Source organism: Meleagris gallopavo, chromosome 11 (assembly GCF_000146605.3).
Source record: "Meleagris gallopavo isolate NT-WF06-2002-E0010 breed Aviagen turkey brand Nicholas breeding stock chromosome 11, Turkey_5.1, whole genome shotgun sequence".
Classification (NCBI taxonomy): domain Eukaryota; kingdom Metazoa; phylum Chordata; class Aves; order Galliformes; family Phasianidae; genus Meleagris; species Meleagris gallopavo.
The window spans coordinates 16,742,687-16,753,045 of record NC_015021.2 but is presented as its reverse complement, the minus strand read 5'-3'; the positions used below and the strand labels follow the sequence as shown (position 1 = coordinate 16,753,045).

The 10,359-nt window shown below is 40.2% G+C and overlaps 1 long non-coding RNA gene across 1 annotated transcript in view; it reads left to right on the top strand.

The window, feature by feature from the left end:
- LOC116217058 overlaps positions 1-9,630 on the top strand; it is a 27,860-nt gene extending 18,230 nt beyond the window's left edge. Inside the window, exons 2-4 of the long non-coding RNA XR_004160975.1 lie at positions 6,044-6,156; positions 7,236-7,338; positions 7,979-9,630. This is a non-coding gene — a long non-coding RNA (uncharacterized LOC116217058). The remainder of the gene's footprint in view (positions 1-6,043; positions 6,157-7,235; positions 7,339-7,978) is intronic.
- Positions 9,631-10,359: the final 729 nt, after the last annotated feature.

Genomic DNA, 10,359 nt, shown 5'->3' with positions numbered 1-10,359 from the left:
TGGCTCCAGAATGTTCTTATGTTCATTTTGCTTTGTTTTCTTATTAAAATCCCTACTCAAGGCAGGGAATGCTGTTTGGCAGCACTGTGTACTAACCCAGCCTCCTCCGGTGCTGTCTGCTGCTCTCTGCGATGTGATGCAGGAGGGACTGAAACGACAAAGCAGCAGATCATTCTGAGTAGATGTTTCCCTTCCCTAGGGCTCCTCTAATCTTTGTTTGTCAGGAGGGGTTTGCCTGTCTTCTACTTTTTATCGGGGGGGGGTTCCTGTAGGAAGGTGAAATTTTAGAGATAGGACAGGAAATACAGCGCACACACAAGCTGAAGTGTAATTGCATGCTTTAATTTTCCTAGGTATGAATTTCAATCCTGAAAGATGTTTTCCTGTTTTCTAACAAATATGTGTAGATGCAGGGAGGCCTTTGAACACAGGAGGAAATATAAACTGTGCGGAATAGCACTGAGTGGCTCTGGCATTGTCAGTGGTGTATCATCAGTCTTACTCAGAAAGCTGACAGCAACTTTTGATGTGATTATCACTGGTATTCAAATGAAGGCATAACATAGACCTCTTTGGTTTAAAACAAGACAAAAAAAAACGTAAAAATGCATGGCACAAACATGTCTGACCTTATAGGAGGCCTCTGCTGACATGGCAGCAAGGAGTGCAGGAGCAGAGAGCCCATCTTTTCTGCCTTGCTGTGTCCAAAGACAGAACACCACATAAGATGTATGTGATGATGCATGTGCTGATCGTGTATTAGAAGCTGCAGTGCAAAAGATGAACTGGTGAATTGGATGAAGGATTTTTTTTATGTATATTTATGTATGTTATAGCACAGTCTGTTCATGCAAGTTTTTCATCTGTTAATGAGTAGTAACTCAGTATCTGAATACAAGACATATTGAAAGTAAGCTTCAGTGTAGTCTGTGCACTGCTACTGTACATTGGACAGTGGTAACCCAGACACCAGCTGGGATCCTCATGAGAACATCCCATTCTGCAGCATCCCCCTCCATACCTCTCCTGCCCTAGTGGATGCTACTCTCACTTATAGACGGCCAAACACAAAGCCATCTGCTGCTCCTGGAGGTGAGGGAGCTGCAGCAGCCCTCAGCCCCTGTGTGCACAGTGAGGGATGTGCTGCCTTGCTGTGACCCTGCAGGCTCTTGACTGGTGGCAGCACCTCTCACACTGCATTCAGACATGCTTTGCAAAGACAAGGCTATAAGATCAAAACTGCTGTAGGTAGAGCCCAGCACCCAATTTACTGCCTGTTTTTCTTTCTTCTCTAAATCTTATTGCATTTAGATTTACACGTTGATGAGTAAGATAACTGAAAGATAACTGAAATATTCATTAACTTATAGGAACAGAAAAATCACACCAGATTGTTTAACTCAATTAATCAGAAGTAACTCTCACAGCAGATTGAAGTGTTAGAACAAAAAAGAATGTCATCCCTGCTCGCATCTTCCTGCAGTGCAGCATGCAGATGGTCATCTAAATCTTAAGCTGTCACAGAGCAAAAGGACTTAAGCAGAGCTGCGTTCATCGGTGACTGCAGTCGGTGCATAGCAGCTGCTGAGCTTGAGCCCATGAGAACAGCAGCTGATCCCCAGCCCTGATCCCAGTGGGAGTGAATAACTGAGCAGCAGCCCTGATCGGTGCTGTGCTCTGGCTTTACTATATTTGCTAAAAGCTGCCTTAGGTTTATAGCTCAGTTTTTGGAGATTTCTCTTACTGTCTGCCTTTCCTCGGGTCTGAGGGAAAAACCTGATGCTATGTAGATGTGACAATTCACACAAGCTGAAATGTGTGAGCTCTCGTTTTTCTCTTTTCCCAGCACTTGTGACCACAGCTCTGAATGGGAGTTCCTACAATCTGATATAGAAACACCCTGTTGGGGGAATAGGTGCTGTAATCTGTATTAGTGCTGTGTGCCCTTGCTTGCTCCTCTGGCAGTTGTTGAAGCTTAGCTGATTGATTTCTCAGCTGGTGAGCAGACATCTGGAGCAAAGACATTGATCTCTGAAAAGCTGCTCACATTATGTGCTAGGACAACAAGCAGCTTAATTCAGGGTTTCAGAGGTACCCATGAATGAAGTTGGGGGCTCTGTCACTCCAGTCCCCTGCTGTAAGTCATGATGTTAAGAGAGTGAATATCTCTTCTCTCTTTTTTCTTCAAGATGTTGATGTACCTTAGGAAAACAGGTTATTGTGATTACAGAGGCTCCTCAATTTTCCAAAACAGCCTAACATATCATAACTTTCCTTTATTCTCTAATTCTCTTTGTTTAGTGGGGACTTTGGTGTCTTTGTGTGTCTGAGGACTGTCTTGTTTTGATATAGGATTTTCTTGTATCCTCTGTTTTCATGCTATAGAAGGCAACATTAGACCAGTACATCATAGTTATGAGCAGAGAGGACCAGGGCTGATTAGTGCTCTGACATTGATATACTGTGCTTTTAAGGGCAGGAGTACTTGTGTGCATTAAACTTATTCACTTTCAGTATAATTTCAGTCTGTTTCTTTTTTGTGACATGTGTCTGTGATCATCTGAGTGGGGAAGAAATCAAACCCCTTTGGAATGAAGCTGCATTTTCTTTGAACTTATCACAGTGAACTGCTTTCAAAAAAAACCAGAGGAAATAGGAAATACAGCTGCAGCTGATAACAAAGGAGATCAGATTTGTTTAAACACAGCTGGAAACAGCGTTGGAGAAGACGACAGTGCTTTGAAATTTTTTTTATAGTCAAAGCCAGGAGCTGCAGAACTTCCCAAACAAATTAAATCCCGCAGGCTGATGTGCTTTGTGCACTAACTTTCAGGAACGTTTGCAATATGTCTTAATGTTGCTACTGCTAACTGCCAGTGTTACTGCCTTGTGCTTCTTGTTGTTGTCAAAAATGCTATTCTTTTGCTGGTCAGATCAGAAAATGGTAACAGTCTCGCTTGTCCCCACGTTCCTTTTCTAGCCAGTCACAATGAATTTGTCTCCATGTGTTTATATTTCCGCTTTTTTATTTTCTTCATAGACCTTCATGGTTCCAATCATATGATATCTATAAACAAGAACCTCTGGTGTAGTTCTCTCGCAAAGCAGAGGGCAGAGACCCCCAGCTCTAATGTGGGGTTACATTTTCTTTCTGTCTACCAAGGTAATTTTCTGTTTACTCATTATGGTAGCGTTCAGACTTGGATTGCTTTTTCCTTGAATTGCAAATAGTGGCTGCCAACAATAAGCTTTGTAGCTGGCTGGGAAATGTGAAAATACAAAGGCAGAGTTGCAAATTTTATTTTAATTCTGAAAATGCTGAAATTTCAGGCAAGTTTCTATGTCAGTAACATAACCAGTCCTCATAGAAACCTGGGTAAGGGGAATATGGAAGTATCTCCCATGTTTGCTAAAGGGCTCTCAGGCCTCAGCTGCTGCTTTTACAGATCTTTGTTTCCTGTCAGAGAGTGGACCACAAATGGTCTCAAACCAGTGGTGGAGGATCTGTGTGACTCTGTGGTCACTTGTGCACCTTGTGCTAAGGAGCCATTCCTCACTGGATAATTCTAATGTGGGAGAGTAAAACCCTGTAAAGATTTCCAATAAGCCCTTCTGTAGAACAAACCCCTGCTGTGTCATTTGGGTGACAATACCAGGGCCTGCCGTGATTACCCAGTGATGGGTTGGAAATAGTGGGTTTCTGATTTTTAGTGCCACCTCTGACTCTAAAGCAAAGCATAATCTTGCTCAGATAACTTTGGTTTCCTCTGCTTCAGTCGCCCAGTTTGCGAGTGACAACGTTATCACTGTTGCCCTAATGAGGTATTTATGTACAGGGAATCAGGACAGTGCAGAGGAGGAAAGAAGCCTTTGTGGCTTTTACTGGAATGTACTACAGATGAGGCTAGACAGTAACTGTTGTCTGAAAGGCTTCTATGCCTTACTTAGAGACAAGCTTAGTGACAACTGAGCTCTAGCACATGCATAGCTGATCTTGACAGCATGTCTCTTTTATCTATTAAGTATCATTTACACTGCAGGTTGACTGAGAACGCTGTGCTGGGGAGTGCAGTTTCATTGTGGGAGCATTGATCAAAAGGATTTTCTTTTAATGCAAACAGACAAGATACAGAGTATATATGAATGTAAAATTTAGAATTCCAACCCTAAAGAACTTCTTTTGTATTAGAAGGTAAAATTGCTTCACTAGAGCAGTGGTGAAGGATGTTTGAACTCTGCTCTGTACAGCTTCCAGGGAGACAGTGCAGTAACGTGGTACCTCTGGTGCGTGTGGGATTGGAGTACATCACTGATCATTAAAAAAACATCAGCATTAGGCACTGTCCTTTTAAAGCAAAAGTGTGGTTTTTCCAGTCCCCGTGCTAGAGTTGGCTCCAGGGAGAGCTGTGCTTGTCTGCTGTCTCTGCCATGAATAGTATTATGTAAGCAAAGATGTACTTCAGCTTTCTATAAAATAGAATAGTAAACCAGATGTAAACTATGATCTGCGTTTGGGGGAAGTGGCTGTCTTCATGTGCTTGCAGTGTCTAGCACAGTAGGATCACACGTTTGGGTGGTACCCACAATGAAAATAATGCAGTAATAGTAATATAATGAAAGTTTCCATTCATCTGCACGATGAAATTTCTTGAAGTAAGAAGACATTACTTTATCTGAGAAAGTTCTTTGTAATTGGATACAACTTCTGCGAGGACTCGTGTTCTAGAGCTCACGTGTTTCCAGAACATACTTAGGTTAAAATCTGAACTGCTTTTTCTGCTCTTCAGAGTAAGAGCATTTCAGTGCTTTGTTACTCATCCTAAGGGAGAATATACTTTAGTCTCCATTAGAGTCACAGGCTGTACTGCTGTTGTAATCATGAGATTTTTAATCACTGTCTTACTAACATGTTTTAATAAGAATATTAGTTTACATTACTGTTAAGCTTCCTTAATTACTTATTATAATAATTATAGGGAATATTACCAGCTTGCGTAACTCATAAGCAAAACCAGCTCCTATTCAGTGTGATCTAGGGTCATGCTTTCACCACACCCTTGTTTCCATGTTCAAAGAGGGAGATATATGGGCCTTAAATGCTCTGTTAGAGATGCCCCCCACAGCAGGGCTAGTACAGTGGGGAGGATATGGCAAAGATGCTTTTGGGTGGTTGAGGTGTAAAAGGATGAAGCTCATGCCAATAGTGACTTGTCTTAGCATGGTGCTATGGCAATTTGGGAAATAGAGTGGTCCTTAAAGCAGCAAGGAGGGAGTGATATTACATGACTTACATATATGATAACTGCCTACTACCCCTATTTGTTGGGCTTGTGATACTGGCTACTTACATGCTTCAGTGAGCACCTGCAAACAGTACAGCTTCATGAGAGCTGCACAGTGTTTGAATTCATCCAATCTTCTCCTGAGTCAAGGGAGCACTCTGCAAACGGAGCTGTACTGCTTCCACTGCTAGAGCAAATTTGTTCAGATCAATATTGCATCGCACAGTGTGGACACAAAATCTCTCCATATCATTTAACAAAATAACTTTCTTGATATTTAAAAGTACCCAATTTGGTCTCCAAAGAGATTCTGACTTTTTTTTTTCCAATTGTGTAAAAATTTTCTGCCTGAAATTTTCCAGCATCTCTACTCAAGGACAGGATGTTGTAACTCCCTCTAATAATCATTTCTCAGTCGAGGCTCCTGGATTGTGTCAGTGGGGAAGATGAGGATATCAGCTGACTGAGAACTGGATGGAAGCCATAAGTCCACATCACGTACGCCATGAGACAGCTTTGAAATTTGGCACACTGTCAAGTCAGAACATCACTGATCTTGCGCTAGTGTGATGACATTTCACCCTAACAAGTCTCTGAGCTACTTAAACTCAGCTTAAAAAAGTCAATGGGTAACCTTATTCATTCTTTAATGCTGATTCTCTACTCTCATGCCACTGATATTGAAGTAATATTTTGTGAGCTTAATTAGTATTAAAATTAATGTTGCTTATAAGTCTATGCCATCTTTTCTTGTTTTCCAGATATCTCCCAAATAGCTAATGGATGTAAACTTCATATTTGCCCTCTTGAAATACAGATTTGAAAGGCAGAAATCGTGACAGAGAAATTGACTTATCCATCAGAACTCCAAGTGGTAAGAAGCTTCACTTCTTTTAATGTTTTCGTTTTGCTGTGTAGTTAAGACCTTAAATCAGAACACCTCATTTAACTCACAAAATTAGATTGATTCCAGCACAACTCAGCAAAGAACATCTGTGGCTATACCCAATATGCCATTAGAGTGTATCTACCAAATGAAGGGACTGTACGTGGTATTTAATTTGAGAGATGCCTGCAGTGCAGTTATACTTTTTCCTAATGCTTAATATGATAAAGTATGTGGATGTTTCAAGTACATCATGCACTTAACTCTTCTTTTTGCTATAATGGCTATGAAACTCAAACTGGAGAATTTATTCTGTGAAAGGCAGGGAGGTTCTTGTATTTTTGCTACCTGTGTACATCCGAGCATTTCTTCCTTGGGAATATCTGAATTTATTTAAATATAAATAGCTCAATTTGAGCTGGTTGAAGTCCTCCCCAAAGCCCCAGTAGTGAATACATTTTAAATCTCTTCTTTCTGAAGCGCAGATGATCTTACTGGAGTTGCTGAGGTAGTATGAGAACTTTCATCTCTTGTCTGATGAGAAACGGGCAGTGCCATGAGTTTGTTGCGATTATTTAATCTCTTCCAGCAGTATGTTAGAAGGGGCATTTTCACTCATATGTGAAGGGTAATTTCTGAAGGTACTGTCAGAGAATGCTCATTAATATTTCATGGCTGGGGAAGCAGTCAGTCTGCAATGCAGAACACAAGCACTTGCATGACCACAGTCCTTAAAATGTGTAAATGTTTTCGGAGGTAATACAGGAGAAACAGACAGAATTTAAGGATGGCCTACTGCAGCATTAAAGAGATGCACAAAGGTTGAAGGTTTTGTGGCTGCAGTAGCCAATTACAGGAAACATAGAGAGGAAAATAAAGAAATATGAGAATCCTTTATTCACTGTGAAGTGTCTGAGTGTCTGTCTAGTATGGCTGTTGTTATTTAAATGAAGATGAAAAGCATTTCTGATGTCACTTGAAGATTACTGGAGAAGGTTCTCTTAGAGAGTCAGTTATGAAAGATAGGGATGTGGGGAGAAATATGTTTAACAATGCTCACTTTACAGAGATACTGGAATTAAATGGACTGGGTTGAACTGTGGGGACCGTTTCTGGCAAGAATACTGAAGCTACTTCATAAAATTTAAAGTCGGAGAGCTTTGGCTACATGTGAGTGAATGGAAAATATGATACTGTAACCTGCTAACCCGGTGGATTAGGTAATAAACATCTACAAACTGATGGCTTAGTCAGTGGCTTGGGAAAGATAGATGGTATTCCTGGAAGTTCAGTTCAAAGTACGACTACAACTGCAACTAGGCAGTAACGTATAGAACAAGAGAGGATAATAACATTATCCTCTTGGGATAAAGTTCACTGGGAGCACTGGAAACTGGACCATGACTGGAATGACTGAAAATAGGAACCATATTGGTTCCGCTGCAGAAATCAGTAGCTACTGAACCTTCCTATGCAGAGAGTAATGTCAGGATTTTGTGATTGAGATCAATTACTGACTAGGCAGCTTACCATCTGGAGGAGGAAAATTTTTCATTCTTCTAAGCTTGTGCATCTCAGTTTTTAGTTGTGAAAAGCTCAGCCAATCTGAGTTTTCAGATTGTTCAGTGTGTTCAGTAACTCAGCCACTTCTGTAGGTTTCTGTTTAGAAAGATTAAAACAGAGATATTTATTTATTGCTAATATCTTTATCGAAATTCTAAAGTAATTCATCTTCGGGGCTGTATAGAACTCTCAGTGGGGGAAATCTGTATGTTATTTTTAATCTGAAGCTGTAATATTTTTTTTCCAGGATTCTGATTGTTTCATCCCTAAAACTTATAAAGTGCAGCCCTTCTGGCAACACGTGTTGTTTCAGTCAATCTGACTGTGACAATGCACAGGGCCAAATCCAGTGTTATGTGGGTGGAGTGATGACGTGGAGGATTCTGGCCAAGGCTCTTGCTGCTGTGTTGTAGAATCTCATGACCTTTTTTAAGCTTAAATTGGAAACCAGCCTTCTGAGACAATGAATTTCAGTCAAGAATAGTCCCCATCCTCATTTCCCAGAAGGGCTACATGAAATACATCTGAACAGTTTCACTGTGTACCCTCTCTTTTAGTTTCTGTTGTTTCTGTTTCTGTGACAAAGACTTCACAGAGTACTGAAGCTCTGTGGACTAAACATCCACATCTTTGTTTTCAAGTTACCACCTTCGCATCCATCAGGACCAAAAGGACTCCACTGCTGATACACCTGAATGTCAAAATGCTGAGGGTGAAGTAGTTCACCTCTTTTCTCGTGGCTTTATAAAGGCAATATCTAAACTCTCTATGGGATAAAATCCTCTCGGTTTTTTCTTTTCTTTTTTTTCTCCCCCACCTTTCTCAAAAGCATTGAGGGACTTAAGACCACATTCCCAAATACAAAACTTTAAGGCTTCTGTCTTGAACTTCAAATTCAAATCCATCTCTACTGACCTTTGATGTTCTGTACTAGAGAAGCTGAACGTGGGTTGTCGCCAGTAAAGGTACTCTCTGGATGGTGTTCTGGAGCTTAGTGCTCACTGACATGGGTTTTATGCGTAGAGGTAGCTGAGAAACAACAAGGGTTATGAAGAGAGTAGAAAGGAATGGCTCAAATGAACAAAGTGCTTTGTCATGTAAGGGCTGCACTCAGCCATGAGCCTTTAGTTTCTCTTCCGTGTAAGTGACTAAGGAGCGGTAGGGAGCCCCATTACTTCCCTGTATGTGGGCTACTTTATCTTCATAAATAGGAAAGGAGCCAATACCAGATTGCTATTCTCCTGCTATGCAGGAAGGCAAGAGGTGGGAAAAAGCATGTGAAAAATACTGCATCTTGATGTTGTTTTTCATTCTTCTATGTAAATTTATTTGCTGCAGTTTCTTTATTTGTTCAAGTAAACCACGGGGGGGAAAAAAGAAAAGAAAGCTGCTAGGGAAGGAGCCAAAACTGCTTTCCACCAAAAGTAGAAGATAGCTCAGATTAATGAGATCATATTTTGATTCTTAATCTGCTCAAGTTGTATTGCACAAACCTGTTAATACTTCTTGTACTGAGCTGTAAGTAAAATGATGTGCTGATCAGAGTAACTTTATGGGCAGCAGTTTCAGTTCAGAGGCTGCACAAGCAGCTGTGATGAAAATGCAGAGACTGCCTTGCAGCAATTGTTCTTGAAAAATATTTCCAATATTTGTTACCAGGAGCAAACAAGCTTTTATGCACTAAGGGTGTAATATGAACTAGTCTGAGTTATGAGCACCTACTAAGAAAAAAAAATTGATCCCCAAAGCACTATATTTTAATAAACAGTTTCCTTCCACTGTCAAAATGAAATCTCCCTGGTTTTATATTTTTATTGCACATTCTCTACCAGCTGAGAGAATATCAGCCGAATTGAGCTTTAGCAAGGCCATTGCTTCCAAACTTGTTATATTCTATTGCATCCAATATTAATAAAAGCTGGTAAGAAGAGAAATATGGATTGAATGAACAAGCTGTTTATAAACCTCAGGAAATTTTCAATTAAAACATTTAATCTTCAAAATGCACAACCAGCTTTCAAAAGATAGAAACATGAGAAATACGGGTTTAATATTTTAAAATTCTCATATCTCTTACTGAACGTTTACTTGTTTTTTGTGATTACAGAGGTTCTTCTTCATAGAAAAAAGGTTGGAGCTTTCTGTCAGAAAAAAAGATATAAAGGAGAGTAGTGAAATAAAAGGAAAGAAAAAGAAAGCAAGTTGATTCTAGGGAGATGAAGGCACTGTTTTAGTCAATCAGCCATTTGTGGCTATTTATCAGACATATTTATTGTACTGTCCAAAAAACACATTCCCATATACTTTTTTCTGCCTAGTAAGACAGTAATGATGATGATGCATCTTCAGGTAAATGAGTTGGGCATTATTCCAAATCTCCAGGATTGAGCATGAAATGATCCACCTGGATTACTAACAGGTCATTTGAATTAATGAGATGGTGGTTTACATTTTAGTTTGCATTAGTAGGCAGTGCTTTTAGTTTCTCAGATACCAAATATGCTACGTGTTAAGGATGACCGTGATCTATTGTATAACAAAGATTTTTGCTCAGTGTGAATTTAGTGTGAATTGTAGGTGATAAAGCTGAACACTGCAGTACGGTATGGCACAGTTCAGACTTGGGGC